The sequence below is a fragment of the Podarcis liolepis genome (genome assembly GCF_965112155.1).
Source record: "Podarcis liolepis genome assembly, chromosome: 5".
Lineage (NCBI taxonomy): Eukaryota > Metazoa > Chordata > Lepidosauria > Squamata > Lacertidae > Podarcis > Podarcis liolepis.
In genome coordinates, this window is record NC_139556.1 from 28800934 (window position 1) to 28819670 (window position 18737).

The following is an 18737-nucleotide window of genomic DNA, read 5'->3' on the forward strand; positions in this document are numbered from 1 at the left end:
AACTGATTCCCAAGCTTGCTTTTTGCCTCCTCCCTCCCCACCGCTCTTTTCCTTGTATGTCTTGCCTTTTAGACTTTAATCCTGAAACTAGGAACTACGTATATTATCTTTGTGAACTGCTATAAGGCAGGGGGGCTTTTTGCCTACAGAGTCAGATAAAATGCTTAAATTTTGTACATATCTACCCAGAACAAAGCCCCATTGGGCTCAGTGGGACTTATTCCACTGGTAAGTGGGTATTAGCTTGCAGCCTAAATTCAATTTTTCACATAATCGCTATTTGCAAACCTTCCTATGGTGGGGACACAGACTCAGTATTGGAAACTGTACTATAACTGTAATAATTATCTGCAGCAACCATATTTAATATTCCTTGTAAAGCACAGTTCAGTCATCTCATACCTATTCTTTACTACAGCATTGTAATATCAGCTGCAAGGTATGCCAATATTACTGACATTTTTCAAATGTCTTGACAAAAGCCAGCTACTGAATTAGGATCAAGGTGAGGTTTAAATGGCAGGTTTCCTGATTCACGGCTCACTCATGCAGCCCAGGCCTATGCCCGTTTATTCAGATGGAAATCCCATTTAAATTCCGTGTGGCCCACTCCATTGTAAAGGTGCATAGGGTTGTACAGTGTTAAAGTCATGGGCTAAGCTTTTGGGGGGCTGGAGCCCACCTTTTCAGATGCATGAAGTCATCTAGTAAATTGGTAGATCTGTCAGTTGTAGCAAACAGCAAAAGGATGGCAGCGAGTGCCACAATTCTTTGCAGAGCAGAAGAAAGGAATTCAAAATCTAATCGTAGGAGGTTTGTGACCCACTCCCAACACAGTCAGATTAGACCTGAAAAGAAGAGTGTCAATACAACCGCAAAATCACCGCAGTTAAATTGGAACAAGCACCTTGTAATGCGTACAAGAACAGCTACTTTTCCACATGTCTGGCTGCAGCAACAAATTTATTCAGACTCCCTACATACGATGGTGCTGTAGATGTCTTTGTCTTACTTGACATAAAAGAATCTTGCCTTTTATTAGAAATTTTCAGGCCGCTCTCTATCAAATGCATTCAAATTGCATATCCCCAGAGTATGGAAAGGCACTGAAAGAAATGCTTACCAGATGGTTCCTGTCTTTGTCTGAAATTGAAGTATATTGTTCTCCAGACTAATTTACCTACATCATCTGGCACCTACAATATGAAATGTCTCTCTCCCTGCTCCTCCCTTGCCCGGCCTTCGTTCGTAGGCAGGGCCTGGGGAAACGGATAATTCTCTCTGGATTTCTTTTGACTGGTGCCATTTCAATGTGCTTAGAAAGCACTATTGCTCATGTTTAGATATTTATACTAATTCATTCACCTTGCTTTCTGCAAGGATAGCTGTGTACTCATGGCTGTTAAGGCAATTCTCTTCCATGATGGATTCAGATGTATGGAGGGGAAACAAAACCTATGCACTAAAGCTTGGATTTCATCCCACCTTGGGTTGTTTCCTTGCTTATAACACCCCCGGCTGCCAACCAGCTACTGGGCTAAGTTCAAGGTGCTGGTTTGGGTATATGAAGCCATATACAGCTTGGCAGTAGGATACCTGAAAGATCATCTCATCCCTTGTTTGCCCCATCAATTTCTGTGCTCTGCAGGTAAGTACCTCTTGCAGATGCCATCTTTATCAGGAGGTCCTTTCCACACAACACAGGAATTGAGCCTTTAGTGTTGTGGCACCTAGCCTTTGGAATCCTTTCCCCTAGAATATTAGACATGTGCTGCCTCTGTTGTCTTTTCAGCACCTACTTAAGACCTTCCTCTTTCAACAAGCCTTTTAAAGGGAGATATTTCCCAGTCTGCATCCTTATTGGAATTGCTTTTTAAATGTTTTCATTGTTTCCTTGCTTGTCATTTGCTTCTTCCTCTGGGAGGAAAGGCGGTATATAACGAACTAAGTAGCAAGCAGATAAAACAAGATAAATAAATAAGGAGTAGCTATAATGTCCTCAGTTTCAACTACTGCCTGCAATATAGGCCAAAGAACACTGACATATTTCACGAGGCTTTGTGAAGGTAACCGAGATAATGTATGTAAAAAGTTTTGGCAGCCCAGAAGTGCTCTAAAAATGCTGCCATTGACATTGTAAAACTGGAATCCTTTTGAGAAAACATTTAATTTCCTATGACATAGGTAGAATGCTTCCTATAAAGATCCCATTTTTTTAAAAAAGCACTCCAAATTCATATAATTAATCCCTACATCAAAGGAAGTTGCTCTCTTTTTTTACATGCCTTTAATCTCTCTCTTTCTGCTTTTATATTTTGGCATTCTTTGTGGCAGGAAATCATTTGCCTCCATTACATTCAAATCATACACTGTTTTTACTACCTGTATCCCTGGTGACTCAGCTTTTAAAGCAGGGGTGGGGAATTTGTGACCCTCCAGATGTTGTTGGACTACAGCTCCCAACATCCCTGACCACTGGCCCTGCTAGCTAGGGATGAAGGGACTTGTAGTATAACAACAGCTGGGGACCCAAGGTTGAGAAACACTATCCCAGACTACTGATCCTGCAGGCTGGATTGATGGGGGTCAGAGTCCAACCACCCCTACAGGGCCAGAGGTTCCTAATCCCCTGCTCCAGAGTCTTGTTCCATGGAACCGTCCAGGGTGCTACCACCTCCACACACCCAACCCTGCCACTTAGGGTGCCATACAAGTGCCTGAAACATACAACGTTTTGGTTTGAGGCCTGAGTCCCACCTGTAACACTCTGCCACTAATTGTGTCCCATCTTCCATCACATATAGACATTCTAAAAAGAGTAGTCTCCTCCATAACTGCAACCTTATGATGTCGGAAGCAGCACCTGCAGAACATTTGCCTTCTTCAGAGTTAGAATTGTAGAGTGCAGCAGATCCAGCCTCCAAGCCACGCACCGCTGCTGCCACCGCAGCAGCAGGCAATGCATTCCTTGAAGTCCGGATCAGCTGCCCCTGTGATCTTGCCACCTGAGGCAGTCATCTCACTTTGCCTCATAGGTGGGCCGGCCCTGATTGTTGGCTCACTCTTTCAGCCTGAATGCACTGTTTTGAAGTCATATAACAAAATTCTACATTAGGTAATTATCCCACAACAACACTCCCAGAGATGTTGTGCTCCCCCAGATCAAGGTGCAAAGTACCCAAAGCCAAATGAGTTACTTTGCAACATAATTTTTGCAAACACAGAAGTGTGTTGTGTCTCTGTGTGTGAAGCTTCCATGAGCAAATCAAAGCCATATGTGTGACCCCAGGGGGAAGCACTAGATCACACTGTCAGCCCATGCATGTGATCTTCACTGGGTTCCAAGCCAACCATTCGGCCCTGTAAGCCCCCCATTGTGATCACATGGAAGCTCCTGAAAGAGAAACAGAGCAAAATACAGTGAGAATGCATGCTTCCAGGTACAGTGGGGTAGACAGCAATATTAAAGAGAAATAGAGCAATCTTTGTTTAGCTGGAAAGTCCACAGGTTTCAGCATTGCTGTGATGGGGGTTTTTGGTTTTTTTGTGGCAGGCAGAGAGTTGGGGAGATAGAGGAAGGGAGAACTGATAGGTGAGTAATTTAAAATTATCATTGAAGAGCTCTGCCATTTCTGAACTGTCTTGCGCAAACAGGGGGCTGAACAAAGGTGCCTTTTCATCTCCAGCAACTCTGCTGCTGTGTCACAGAGGGCAAAATCAGTGACACTTTGAAGTCAGGGACTATTCCTTTGGAAACAGCTTTCAGCCCTCAGATTTTATTATGAAGATTGACAACGTCCTGAGCTTTCAGGAAGGACGCCGTCAGTGTTCAGGGCAGTGGAGTGAGCAGGTGAGTTTGTGTCTATCTGGACCAAGCACTTGCAAACAGCATCTTTTCCAGGCTATTTCTTTGTAGCTGTTTATGAATTACTTTCTGCACAGATGGATCTTTCTTCAAACAAGTCTGAATGGAGAACATTTTCAGAATGTTTTTCTTCAAGCAGCTTATTACATGTTTAAACATTGCTTTCATTTGCCATTTATTTATCTTGTCATCTGAAACAATGAATTATAGTTGTTTACCTTCCTGGAAGTGTAATGACACATAGCCCCTGATTTTACTAGGAGTTTGCCGGAGTTTGAGTAGTACCCTTGACTATAGTACTAGGGATGTTCAAGGATTTCATTTGGCCCACATTTTCCTAAGGGAACTGAGGGCTTCTTCAGATGCTCTAAAATCTTCCTCATGGGTTGTTCCCATGGCATGTGCAGAAAAGCCATCTCAGGTAAAGCAAACACTGGTAATAGCTACCATTTCCTCATGCTATGCTGCTCAGGCATGGCTGCTAAAAGTGGGTCATCGTGCTCACATATGCTGCCAATGTGAATTGGCACTTGGGATCAGGAACCCCTCCACCTGAAAGATTTTACCATATCCCCAATGGTTCCCTGATTAATTTGCTTGCCATGTTACCGTAGGCAGAAAGGCAATGGCTCATCTTTCAACTTCAAAGCAAAAAAAGTTTCTGTTCAGCCCCTGCTATGGCTTTTCAATGTACATAGAAAAGCCTGGTTCTACCCAGAGAAAAAACTTTCGGAATATGCCTCTGAGAATGTGAATGGCTAGAAGAGGTAAAAGTAGTAATGATACACTGGGCAAGAGACTTTGGTTACAATATACAGTATGATGATTGGATGAAATTATGGAATGAAAGGCTAAAATTTACGGCATGTACTGCGTTGAAAGAAAATGTAATGAAAATGTTTTACAGATGGTATATAACGCCAGTTAAACTGGCCAAAATGTATAAAACATGCAATAAGTGTTAGAAATGTAAAGAAAAAGAAGGTACTTTCTATCATATGTGGTGGGAATGTAAAAAGGTGAAAGACTTCTGGGAAATGATATACAATGAATTGAAAAAGATGTTGAAATATACGTTCGCTAAAAAACCAGAAGCCTTTCTATTAGGAATGGTAGGAAACGAAATCAATAAGAGAGACTGTAAACTGTTTCAATATGCAGTGACTGCCGCAAGGATACTTCTGGCCCAAAGATGGAAACAGGAAGAAATTCCAACAGTGGAAGAATGGAGAAGGAAATTGACTGAATATGCAGAATTGGACAAATTGACTGGGAAGATTCGATACCAGAAAGACCAAAAGTTTATCGAGGACTGGGGGAAATTTACAGAATATCTGAAAAATATATGTGATGTACAGACAACGCTTGTTGATTTTGAAGAGACTCTGTGAAATAGTAAGAAATGCTGCAAAAAAGAGAGTAAGAGGAAAAGGAGTGGGGAAAGGCAATATCATGTTTAGAAATGTGTCAATAAATAGAAATTTTTCGAAAGATTGACAGAGAAACTGAGGGAAGTCAAAAATTGAAGCATGAGTGTAAAATAATTTGTTGACTGTATAAAACTTATTTGGAAAATGAATAAAAATTATTTTTTTAAAAAAGAGAATGTGAATAGCTAAATTTGGGCTGATTCAGGTCTTATATGAAGTAACATGCAGAGCCCTGCTATACATTGATTGAAGAACTTACCGGTACCTTTTTAAAAGCAGCAGTGCTACTTAGGGATGGGTTCATCTGTCTCTTTCCAATCTGTCTCAGCTTCATATCTGTAAGTCTGTCCCATGCCCATATTGTTCTGCAGAATGAGGAGGGGGTGGAAATCTGGCCCAGCCTTACAGCTCATCCTGCAGCACTCTTCACTGCGGTTTGTCCTGGTAGAGTAATTTAAGGGTCAGGCTGTTAAACTAAGCGATTAGCCAGAAAGCCTGCAATCGCATATCTGCAACAGCCAAGATACCTTTCCCCAGTGATATTTGTTAGTGGGGCTTAATTGCACCATTTCCACCCTGAGTTATGGAACATTAACTTCGCAAATTTTCTCAGAAATAAGGCAAAATCATTTGAACTTCTAGAAGTAATGAGTTTATATTAAAAAGTGCCTCTTGGCAATGAAACAAGCCAAATAAAGCCATTTCTTAACGTACAAATCTGGAATCAATTTGGAAAGCGTTGAAAGCCGTTTAAAAAATTAGGCTGTGTTTTGTTTAGTCAAAAATGAGTGTGGTGTTGTGTGTTATGAGAAGTAAGAGAGGAGGGTTGGAGAGATGCAGGCATGTGTCTGTGTTATGTCTGACCTGTTGATGACAAAGTCTCAGGGTGTCCAGAATCAAGAGAGATGTTTGCTGGAGGGATTTCAGTGTTCCTGCTGTGAATGGGGGCGTAAGCTTGGGAAGAGATCTGGCTGGATCCAGGGAGAGCTGGGCTTCCCTGTGTGAGATGCAAGTTGGAAGACAGGAACAGGCAGGAATGGGGAGAGAGATTGGGAGGAGAAGAAAAGGGATTTATTATTCAGCATACTAGTGAAAGTCCAAAGCAGACATAACATATTTTCACCCTGATCCAACTCCGGTTGCACTTTTGAAAACGTTTTCTATGTGTCAGTAGAATATGGATGCACATTTGAATGGGATAGATGGCATCCACACTTGAATGAGCATCAGATTTGCATCTGTGCTCCTTGATCCAGCAAATGTAGCTCTCTTTAATGGACTGGGCTGCCAAGAGACACTGCTCAGAATAGCCTTCGTCTGAAGACTTACTCCCGGACCAGCCTTCTTTCTCACTGGATGGAAATGGTGCTCACCAACTCATTCCAGATGGTGGCTTGGAACATTTCATGGAAATGGTGCACAGAGAGTGTTGCTGCCCATCGGTGGGACTCCAGGGCTGTAGGCTGATAACAGATTGAAGATTTCTAAGGACAGGGTAGCTAATGCAAACGGGGCAGCGGACTACAGAGAGATGGGAGCAGAGCAGCCCCCCCTACCCTCATCGTTACGACAAATGGTACTTTTCAAATGGGACCCTGATGCACCACATAAACTCATCTTAGATGTGGAGAAGGTTGTGGCTTGCATTGCAACCTTAATTTTATGTTTACCATATGGGAAGCTCTTATTGGTGCCAACCTCTTTCAGTGGGGAAATGGAGCGTGTGCTTAAATCTCTACCACTGAAGCTAGTGGGGCTCTATCAGCTGGATCATGTCATGGATAAATAATGTAGTTGTAGCAATCTTCTCCCATAACTCAGGAGATGATTTATTCCTTCTTGTGTGATGTAGGGGTGTGATAAGGTTTCTGTCCAACATGTAACATGCATACGCTACACGGAACAGTGCAATCTCCTGCTTCTGGGCAAAGGAATGGTGAACTATTGAATATGCAGGCACAACAGCTGATCACTTTACAGCTGACAGGGAGGTATAGCCAAATAGAGAACCTTTTGATCACCACCTATACAATTTGTGATCAAGTTGTCTCCCCTGCCAGGTGAGTATCACCACCTATACAATCCAGTGCAATTAGTGCAGCTTCAAAGATTTATCCTGCATTTCCCCCTCTTCTCCTTCAGGTATGAGAAAATTGCACCAGAAAATTATGAAAGGAGAGCAGAAACTTTGGTGAAATTCTCATGGGGAGGTTGAGGGGCTAGCTACTGTGCACCTGACAGCTGTTCATTGCTTAAAATGGGAAGCTTGATTTTTAAAGGAATCGGTCCAGGGTTTTTTTGTTTTTAAAGGTAAATGGAACAATTTCCCATAAAAACACAAGTGATCCCACCAGTTTCAGCTACTCAGTAACAGTCTCCCTTGTCCCTTAAATCTCAGGGGAAGATGTCATAAGGTTACATTTCCCTTTGGATGAGTGAATATGTCAATTTCAGTTTCTCTCAGTTTCTCATTTTTCCGTATTTCTTTTTGTAAAAGTCCTCATGAAAATTCACCAACATCTTAATGTGAATTACTTGGCTGGAGGAGTGCATTGCAAAGTTCAGAGAAGTGCCAGTTTTGAACAATTGCTGCATTTCTAATTGCAAATTAGGTCTATTCCCCTCTGAAAATGAACCGAATCACATTTCTTCCCCCATCTCTATATTTCCATAGGGATTTTCAAATCGGGAAAAAGCACAGGACCTGGGAAGGCTGCTGTGTTAAGGAACTATTTAATGGGAAGAAAGACCAACAACCACAGTTGCATCACAACAGTAAGGTATGTTTCACCCTGCACCCACCAAAATTATAAAGAAATACATTTTTTAAACCCCAAAAGTGCCACAAGGAAGAGGCAGAAAAGATGCAAGCCTCCTTGGCAGGAGAAGAAAACTTATTGAGGGAATTGGAGGACAGGTTCTTTTGCACAGCTAGCTGCACTATACATTTAAAAGCATCATCATACACTTTAAACAGTCGTGGCTCCCTGCAAAGAATCCTGGGAAATGTAGTTTATTAAGTGTTCTGAGAGTTGTTAGGAGAGACCTGTTCCCCTCACAGAGCTACGATTCCCAGAGTTCCATGGGAAAAGGGGTGGACTGTTAAACCACTTTGAGAATTGTAGCTCTGTGAAGGGAATTCTCAGCACCCCTAACAAGCTACATTTCCCAGGATTCTTTGGGGGAAGCCACAGCAGATTAAAGTGGTGTGATACTGCTTTAAATGCATAGTGCAGACAGGGCCTAAGTACAGCCCACTAGATGGATGGCACCAAGGGAACCAAGTCTGGAAGATGTGCAGAGCCAGTAACTGATCGTAAGAGGCTGCCTGCTGCCAGGTGAGGCAGTTTGTTGATCTGCACAGAGGATTCCCCATGCTCTAGGGCACAGGGCCTTTGGTATCACTCACTGTGTGGTCCTTTTCAACTGGAGGTGCCACTGGGGGAATGAACCTGGGACTTTAAGTGCTCTGAGCTGCAGTCCCTCCATACAGATTTTTTTTTGGGGGGATGAAGCATTTCTTTTAGGGATGAGTAATTCTCTCGCCGTGTTGACATGTTGTGTAAACAATTCAGTAGGAGAAGATTTTTAAGGACAGATGGTGTTGACTTTCAGCTAATTGTGGTTTAATCCCATCTTGGAACATAAATGCTCACATTTATTGATGAAGTGCAGAGCAATTTTTTACCAGCCAGTCTTTCCTTTCCGGTTCTGTTTGGAGGAGCATTATCCCAACATGACGGGCTGCCTAGAGAGTTTCATTCTTCAATGCACTTGCCTGTGATAGATTGCTATTCCTCTGTCACTTTTCTTTCTCCTTCTCTTTGCCGATTTCGTTTTCACATGGTTTTGTTCTGAGTTTTCTGCATCCCGGGGAAACGCTTCCCACAGATGACTCACCCATAGCGAGATATAAGCTTCAAGAATTGGTTTAACCCCTTATGCATACAGGCTCACAAGTCTATCTGCTCGCAACAATACACAGAGACCTCTAATCCAGAAATAACAGGTAGAAGGCAACATTGCTGGATACAGTACCCATCCCTTAAGAGCTGATAATCACTAGGTCTGCAGCTGAAAACATGGACTCTCTCTTGGTGTCCTTGCTTGGTCCCTGGTGCAGCAGCAGACGTCTCTGTGGGACTTTGCTACGTCATGGTGCTGGGTTTTTTTGTGGGGGGTGGGAGAGGTCACCAATTTGTCTATCTGGCTTTCTAAGTTTATGGATTTTTTTTAAAAAAACCAACAACACACAGCCTCTAATTGGCACTAGAGCTCCCAAGTTGGTATTGCTGGATATGTGTTTGAGGGGGGTAACAATAACATGAGAGCCAGTGTGGTGTAGTGGTTAAGAACAGTAGTCTCGTAATCTGGTGAACCGGGTTCGCTTCCCCTCTCCTCCACATGCAGCTGCTGGGTGACCTTGGGCTAGTCACACTTCTCTAAAGTCTTTCAGCCTCACTCACCTCACAGAGTGTTTGTTGTGGGGCAGGGAAGGGAATGGAGAATGTTAGCTGCTTTGAGACTCCTTCGGGTAGTGATAAAGTGGGATATCAAATCCAAACTCTTCTTCTCTCTTCTTCTTTAGAAAGAATTAGTTATATTTATGAGTGTGATGGCCCAACATACAGTGGGAAAGTTCTGGGAAACTACTATGAAAATGAGTTTTTATAGTGGACAAGCCACATCAGGCAGATTTTTCAAGGAATGGGATGTTTCCTTCTACCAGCATATTTTGCCCTTTTACAGAATGGCATGAATGTGAAGCAAATATTCTGGATGCATCTGGGCTGGCAGAGACCACCTTACGCAAAGAATGAGATGCAGCTGGCATTTCAAACTGTAAAAGCCTCACAACACGTCCGTGCTGTGTCAACACATGTCCTCAACACTTTTCTTCCCTGTGAAAGTTGCTTCTGTTTTTCTGCCTTGTTTGCAGGGCGCTTTAGAATTTCTTTAGAATATCTTCATAATGTTGGTGAACTGCCTAGGAAAGAATGTCGGCACCGCATGACTTATTGCTTTGTTAGGAACCAAACACACTCAATTCCTTGGAACAAATGAGAGGCGATCTGTTATTCACTATTTAATGTTGCTAGTCAATTGGGTTTAGATTAGAAGCGGTGAGGTGCTCTATTGCAGCTGTCCACACATTTGAAACTGGAAATTTCACTTTAACAAGGTCATATAATGAGACACAGTAAGCAACTAAAAGAACTGATAGCCATTTGTGTGATATTTTTCCTGTAGTTTCTCCCTTGGTTTCCCACCATAGTTTTCAGTGCACTAATGGTATTGGTTCACCCTAATAATTTTGGTTCTTGTCCAAGCAGTACTTCTATTCTGTATGTTGAGTGTGTGCTGTTGGATTAAGTGCAATTATAAAAGAATGCACACAATGAAGTTGAAACTTAATTCCTCCGTACCCCCCCCTCCTCTGCCCCAAACCCCAAATGTTGGTCATTCTTACTAGAAAAGAGCTTCCTATTCTCAGCTATCAGATCTCTTTGTCCTGCTGAAATCAATGTCTGACTATTGTACTTTCTACACCTTTAATTACTGTACTTTCAATATCGTGGATGAGTCCAGAGCAATAGGTTGCTTTGAAGAATGTGAGCAGAAAGCTTAATCGATGTCACAGGAAAAAGCACGCTTGAATGCTCACTAGTTTTCCCTAGAAAGTTAAAAGGCGAATGCATGTTTTCTGACTGAAGCCTATTCATGTACACCATCAGCCTGTTTTTTTATATGTAATCCATGATATCTTATATATATATATATTCTTATGAGGCTTGCCTTGAATAATTGTATTTTCATATGCATGCAATTTTTTTTTATAAAAAAACAACAACAATGCAAATTGCATCTGATGCTCTGCTTTAAAGCTTTTCTTGTAGGCAGCCTTATAAATGTTGCATAAGCTGTCAATATCTTTCTTATTGGTGTTTTTTAATGAGTTCAGCAAGGCATGCCATCACATAGCAAGTCAATTTATTTTATCATGCCAAATTTTCTGCCTCAGGAAATTCACTGCTGTTTTCACTAAAGTGTTTTTTACGAATCTGACCTATTGCCAGGGGGTTGGGCCTTAAGATCTGAGATTCTTTACCTCTGAAATTCCATAATCTTCCTGCCACCCAGTGCAGGGTTTTAGGATCAGATGTCCAGAGCCCTACTCAGCGAAATGAACAAGAGAGTCCTAAAATGCAGCGTGTGGATGAAGTATGTGGATGGCAGGGACTGGTTGGACACAGAGGGATGGTGAGAGGAACTAGCTGGGGAACCCCCAAGGGAAGAAGGCTCAGAGGCTGGGGAGTAGTAGTGGGACAACAATGAGTGGTCAGAGGGAGAGGAGGGAGAAGACTAGGAAGAGGAGGTCGGAAGCTGAAGAAGCAATAGGGCTTAGTGAGCTGGGAGAGTCTGTGGCAGAGAGAAGTCTGGGATCAGATGCAGGAGCTGAAATAGGAGAGTAGGTTGAGGGAGGCCAAGAGGCAGACACGAGTCAGGCTGGTGAAGAGTCACAGGTGTCTCCTCCTGCTGCTGCAATAAGCTCCCCTCCCCTCTTGTCTCCCAGAACCAGAAGAGGCATGAAAAGGGCAGAGGAAAGGTTGGCTTCATGCAGGTGCAGTCTCTGATTGCTTGGGGAAAACCCTGGAGAGGAGGGGACTGTGAGGAGGCAGGGACTTTCAGTCTCAACAACTGATTCATGGGGCAAGACCTACGGAAGTTGAGCTGCTGTTCTTACTAGGCCTGACACTCCACCAAGACTGTGCAGATGATGTTTTTGCTAATAAAGAGGTAAGTCCAACTTGCATGGCACAACTTACTGCCAGCTCACTCCTGACAGAGAAGAAGAAGAAGAGTTTGGATTTGATATTCCGCTTTATCACTACCCTAAGGAGTCTCAAAGCGGCTAACATTCTCCTTTCCCTTCCTCCCCCACAACAAACACTCTGTGAGGTGAGTGGGGCTGAGAGACTTCAAAGAAGTGTGACTGGCCCAAGGTCACCCAGCAGCTGCATGTGGAGGAGTGGAGACGCGAACCCGGTTACCCAGATTACGTGACTACCACTCTTAACCACTACACCACACTGGCTCTCACAGAGAAGATGTGCCTATTGCCTTTTAAAGAAGGGAGAATCTCTAACTGCACCCCTGCTCTTGGGCCTCAAAGACTTTTCCATTAGGTTCTCATAAAGCAGGGGTGGGGATCCTTTTCCAGCCTACGTGGCTGTTGCACCAGTCGACAGGTGAGCATTAATATTTCACAGCAGAGGAATTCACTGCAACTGTTGTGCTAGCAGAAACTTGCTGCAGAACAAATTGTCCAATCTATTGCACACCAAAGTTACAACCCACCTGCTTGTGCATTCTCTTGCACAACAGTGTTCAGCTGACACAAAACATTTTGCTAGCAGAACAAACATACCAATAAGTGACTTTGGCTTAGCACTGATGCAACCCTTTATTTTTCCTCGCACAACCTGTATTTTAAGGAACACTTGTCAGACGATTCTGGGAGATAGTCCAAGGCACACACTTTGCTCACACAAGACACAAGCATGAGCTGAGAGTGTGCCACGAAACATACTCAACCCTCACTCTCACTTGCGGTTGGACATTGCGGGGGAAGATCAGGAGTGGGAAGCCAAGCTGCCTTTCAGAGAAGTTCTCACGCCCTTGCATACTTTTCTCATGGAGGAACTTCTGGTAAGCTTTCAAGGGATCAGGGCTGTATTTTGCCACAGATAGCAAAATGTCTTGGGGGACAGTCATGCAAGTCATACAGAGGTTTGTAAAACACACCTGTCTCTTACAGTCACTATATTCCTGAGAGGCTGAGTTGAGGAGCCATCCTGTCAAGCCTTCTCAATATCAGCAAGACCTGCTATGGGAATCTGACGGGATATTTCCCCTGTGATGTTGTTTCTCCGGATATAAAAACCCTCTCCTGAACATGTAGTGTGTGTTTAATTCCCATGGAGCCACGCCTGAGAACACAAAATGCATTTTCTCTTGCTGAGAGGTTGGAACAGAAATGCTTTTAGGGAATGACTGATGCACAAAGCCAAGTCCGGTGTGTTATATAATTTCCCATTGATCTGCAATCAATGCTTCATGATTATGTGTGGATGAAAGGGCCCCTCCTTTGCCCTGAAAGTGCCTGTAATCAACAAGATACCAGAGTATGGGAAATAATCTATGCTCTATTGATCCCAAGCAATGGCAGCTCCCTCATATTCCCATCCACATCTGTGTGCATTTAAAAAAGAGAGAAACTATATTCTTTCCTGCTCACCTCCCCCCACCCTGCTTTTTATTTTTAAGGATAGTGGTGTTTTAAAAAAAATTCACAGTGAGGGATTGTTTACAAGAGAAATCATAGGGATTTTGAATGGTTCATGATTCCGGGCTCATATCATCAATCATGAAGCCGGCTAGTGGCACCCAAGATGTTATACTCAGACATCACTCAGCTCACTATTTTTGGATCATTGTATGTTTGCAGTGAATGCCTGTGTAGCCAGTATAAAGGCAATGGTTTGCACTGGAATTTCTCCCCTGGTAAAAAGGAGCCCCTAGTTATCCAGGGTCTCATATCCCCCCCCCCTTGAGTTTTGTATGCATTGCCAGAGTGGGCTCCCGAAGTGCTTAACACAAGATAGATTGGAAAGTCAGAACAACACGTTTTCCCCCTCCTTACGTGCAAAAGATAGATCAAACGTGCTCAGCACATTAAGGGGCTGATATCTACAAAGAACCAACCATATTATACAAATCCTCACACAGACAGACACACAGAGACACACACAGCTATTTCCCACGAAAACAGAAATACAGCTGGCCCGCCACTAACATGAGGGTTCGGTTCCGGGAGTCTGAGCCCAAAGGCAAAATCACACAAAGTCAGGAACCCCAGAATTGACCCTTACTGCTTATCAGGCTCTAGGAAGGTTGCAAGAAGGCCTAGGGATACTCCCAGAACCCCTGTGCCTCCCTGTGCTCCACCAGGGCCCTCCTGTGACTTCCTCAGAGCCCCTTACGGAAGGGAAACCCACTGGGTGTGTAGCCGCAGGGAAAAGAAACAAGGAGAGTGGGGAAGGGCAAGTTTACCCTGCTCTCCATTTATCCCCTCCCCCCATTTAAGGTTGAAATTGCACATGTAAAGTGAGTGTAAGTTGCAGGCCCACTGTATATAAAACTTGTTAGCAACTCCACTCAAGTTTCACCTTCCCTAGTAGAGACATCACCTTGCCAACAAAGGTCCGTATAGTAAAAGCTATGGTTTTCCCAGTAATGATGTATGGAAGTGAAAGCTGGACCATAAAGAAGGCTGATCGCCGAAGAATTGATGCTTTTGAATTATGGTGCTGGAGGAGACTCTTGTGAGTCCCATGGACTGCAAGAAGATCAAACATATCCATTGTTAAGGAAATCAGCCCTGAGTGCTCACTGGAAGGACAGATCCTGAAGCTGAGGCTCCAATACTTTGGCCACCTCATGAGAAGAGAAGACACCCTGGAAAAGACCCTGAGGTTGGGAAAGATGGAGGGCACAAGGAGAAGGGGACGACAGAGGAAGAGATGGTTGGATAGTGTTCTCGAAGCTACCAGCATGAGTTTGACCAAACTGTGGGAGGAAGTGGAAGACAGGAGTGCCTGGCGTGCTCTGGTCTATGGGGTCACGAAGAGTCGGACACGACTAAACGACTAAACAACAACAACAAATTCTTCATAGACTTTTTTTGTGCAAATTTCTTTTAAGGCTCTCCCGCACTTTTTACACTGTTCCTGATGAGCTCACTAGAGCCCTTAACGCAACACGCTTCCCCTCATAAGGTCACCAAGGGTAAATAACAAGTTCTAACATTGTGATGTATAGCCCCATATTTAAGAAGCTGGATTCCAGTATCTGATTTCAAGGAAGCCATTGAAACAAGCAGCAGGTGGTTATGATTTCCAGTGGATCCAACACTAGCTGGTGGATCTACAACATACAGTCCACAAACTTGTTGTTATCCACTCTCCACCACCTGCTTCCGTCTGGCGCACCCACTTGCTCTGCAAAACTATAGTTTGGTCTTGGATAGCCCCAGCAGTCTCCTTGCGTGGCGTTCCACACAAAGAGGTTTACTTTATTGCAGGCTGGGTGGAGGAGAATATGAGCTCCTTTTCATACAAAGACAGATTGGGACTGATTTGCCAACCATTCATCCAAGTCTGAAACCAGGAGCCAAATTCTGCCATCAAACACTCAGTCCTTTTGAAATCAGAGTTCCCTGGGAAGAGGGATTGACTGTTAGGCCACTCTGAGAATTGTAGTTCTGTGTGGGGAAATCGGGGTCTCCTAACATCTCTCAGCATCCTTAACCAGCTACATCTCCCATAATTCTTTGGAGGAAGCCATGTCTGTCTAAATGGGAAATATGCTCCTTTAAATGCATAGGGCAGATGGGGCAACAGTTGTGGCAAGCAAAACTTGAGAAACAACCATACATTTCTGTCTGCAGTGGATATTTTGGGCATACTTCAACCTTGCCTATCAAGCTCCACTTTTCAGCCACAAGGGCTTGAAAGAACCATATGCTCCTCTTACTAATGAAAGCAGGGATTAATAGGATTTTAAGATGCTTTTTTTAAAAAAAGAGGGGGAAGCATAGGAAGCCTTCTTCCTTGAATTATATAGCTTTCCCCCCTTTTAGGTGCATTTGCCATAAAAATTAGCAAAATGGATTATGACTTTCAGGGGGCTACCACACATTCCTTCTCAAAGAGCTAATAGAGGATACAGTAATAGAAGATATAGATCATCATTAGTGCACTGAGGTGTATCTTAGAGGTAATTATATAACTGTAAAGTAAATAAATGCAAAGCTTGGGGGAATAGACTAACAAATAAAATGAATTAATAATAATAATAAAGAATTCTGTAACAACATAAGAGAGAGAGAGAGAGAATTCATTTTTATATAGAAACTGCAGGCTGGTTTATGAAAGGCAAGCATGTGATTCCAGCTAAATTTCCAACAATTTGTAATAAGAGCAAATATTTGTAGGGGCTTTAAGACAAATGTTTTACAGTATTGAAGTAAGAAGAACCCAAATCTCAAGCACAATGATACTGGGCAGCCTGGTTCTATAATTTTCCTGTGGCAGCTGTGGCAGATAAAGGGAGAGCCAGTCCACATTTCACTTTTAAAAATAAGGTAACATGAGAGGTAGAATAAATAAATATTATTCGGTTTTGCTTTTATTCAAGCAAAAGTTCAGGGCATGAAAAGGTTTTGTGCCCATGTGAAAGGCCAGAAGTGAAATCACATGCATGTTTATTCAGAAACAGGGGGACTTATTCCCATGCAAATGTTCACAGGATTGCAGCCTGATTCATTTAAACTGGGCCGGCAAAGGAGACATCCCTGCTTCAGTGGTGATATTGCTCATTCTTTTGATCTGGAGTCCTTCATAAAAGCTTGGATAATTTAATAGGAAAGCAATTGAATTCATTTGGGAGTGCTGTGATACAATCAGTGCAAAGCTATCCACAAACCAAGATTATCGTAACAGATTTGGCTTATGTTAAATGGGCCTGTCCCTGTTATTTTGCTTAACCTGGTACCTGAGGCCACACTATGAGAACTTAATGGCTAGAAAACTCTGGGCTTTGGAATTATTGTGCCCATCAGAAGATGAGGGCAAAGGACAGGGAAACAGACTGTAGCACAGGGGTCAGCAAACTTTTTCAGCAGGGGGCCAGTCCATTGTCCCTCAGACCTTGTGGGGGGCCAGACTATATTTTTTTGGGAGGGGATGAATGAATTCCTATGCCCCACAAATAACCCGGAGATGCATTTTAAATAAAAGCACACATTCTACTCATGTAAAAACACGCTGATTCCTGGACCATCTGCAGGCTGGATTTAGATTTTAGTTTGCCTACCCATGCTGTAGCAGTTTGAATTAGGGCAGAGAGAGATTTCGTCCAGGAGCTGGAGATTCAGCTGGAGTCAGCTGCTATTGAGATGTGCCTTCAGGTGGCTCACATGACCTTTTTAAGACTCTGAGAGGTACACTGACTGAATGGTAATTTGAACTCCCTTTCCTTCTTTTTCCAAGTTGGAGTGTACTGCTCTGTTAAGTGTTGATGTGCTCTCCTCCATCTGTGAGGCCCGAAGTAATTGCCCTCATACCCCCCCCCCCAAAAAAAAATTGCCCAGGGGACTGCAACTGTTGTTTTGCTGGAATCTGACGCAGGATTAGCAGCTGTTGCTGCCTGCTTTAGGAGTCTGTTTGCTCTCCAAATGCACTGTTGGATCTTTGTAAATAAACATCACATATCCCATGCTACAAGGTTGTTCAGGGAAGTAGGGTGAGCTCTCCCATTTTCTCGTGTGTGTGTGTGTGCATGTTTCACAAATGCTGAGTGTTTGGAGGGAAAATGCATAGAGGAATTGCCTGTTTTCTTCTTGCCCTCTTGTAATTGCAAAGGAACGAGGCATCGTTCAGTGTCCTGGTGAAATGAGCAGCAATCATTGAAGTTCTCTGCCAGCAAAAAGCTTGGGTTATAAAACATTCTCACCCCTGGCTTCATGTTGACAATGACTCAAGACCAGCCTTATTAGGAATGTTTCTGGCATTCACACAACTTCTCCTATTGAGTGGCTCCTTCTCCTTCCTCCTCCCCTTAGAAATGAAGAGAACTGCAAGAGTCGTTTGATTAGAGCGGAAGCAATTAATGGCAAAGTCTCTGTCGAATGTTTCTCTTTTTTCCATTCAATTGTCCTCTAATCCCCAAGGCATTTCCCACATATTCCAGTGGCTTTTCAGCCTGAAATTCACCTGATAAAAAATTCTCAGATGGCAGCTTAGCCAGAGAGGTAAAATGTCATTAACAATTTTTCAGAAACTGTATGGTGTGCAAAACCAGTCGCTAAGAAATGGCTAGGGCAATGTGTGTGTTCTACAATGCTATGCAGAAAATAAAAAGGCATAAATTTGTATTAGGTGTGTGTAATGTACTACAAGGATTTGGGATAGCTGGGCTGTTTGTTTGCTTGTTGCCCTGATTCTGTAGTTCCCAAACACAAGTCATAGCTGAGAGCCACTCGGACTCCAAATCAGAGAGGGACCCAGCACAGGGAAGGTATGGCAGCAGTTGTCTCCCTCGACACCAGGATACAGCAAGAACTGCTGCCCACGGGCTGTAACACCTGCCACCACCAATGGCGGAGGAAGAGGAGGGGGGACGCAGCACCCCCAGCAGCACGATCCCAGTGGGGTGCCATCACGGCTGCCCCCCGCCCATGCTGGGCACCACACCACTGCAGGCGGTGTGCCATGTCCCTGCGAGAGGCGTGCCATGCCCCCAGTACGCATGCCATGCCCCTGGGATGCACGCCAGCCCTGCCCCCACCTGCTCTCCGCCCCCCAGTGCCGAAGCATTAA

The 18737-nt window shown here is 43.6% G+C and overlaps 1 long non-coding RNA gene across 1 annotated transcript; it reads left to right on the plus strand.

The window, feature by feature from the left end:
* Positions 1-3577: 3577 nt before the first annotated feature.
* LOC310706663 lies at positions 3578-12407 on the plus strand. The gene is made up of 3 exons (XR_014526026.1): positions 3578-3850; positions 7970-8075; positions 11870-12407. It is a non-coding gene; the product is annotated as an uncharacterized lncRNA (long non-coding RNA).
* Positions 12408-18737: the final 6330 nt, after the last annotated feature.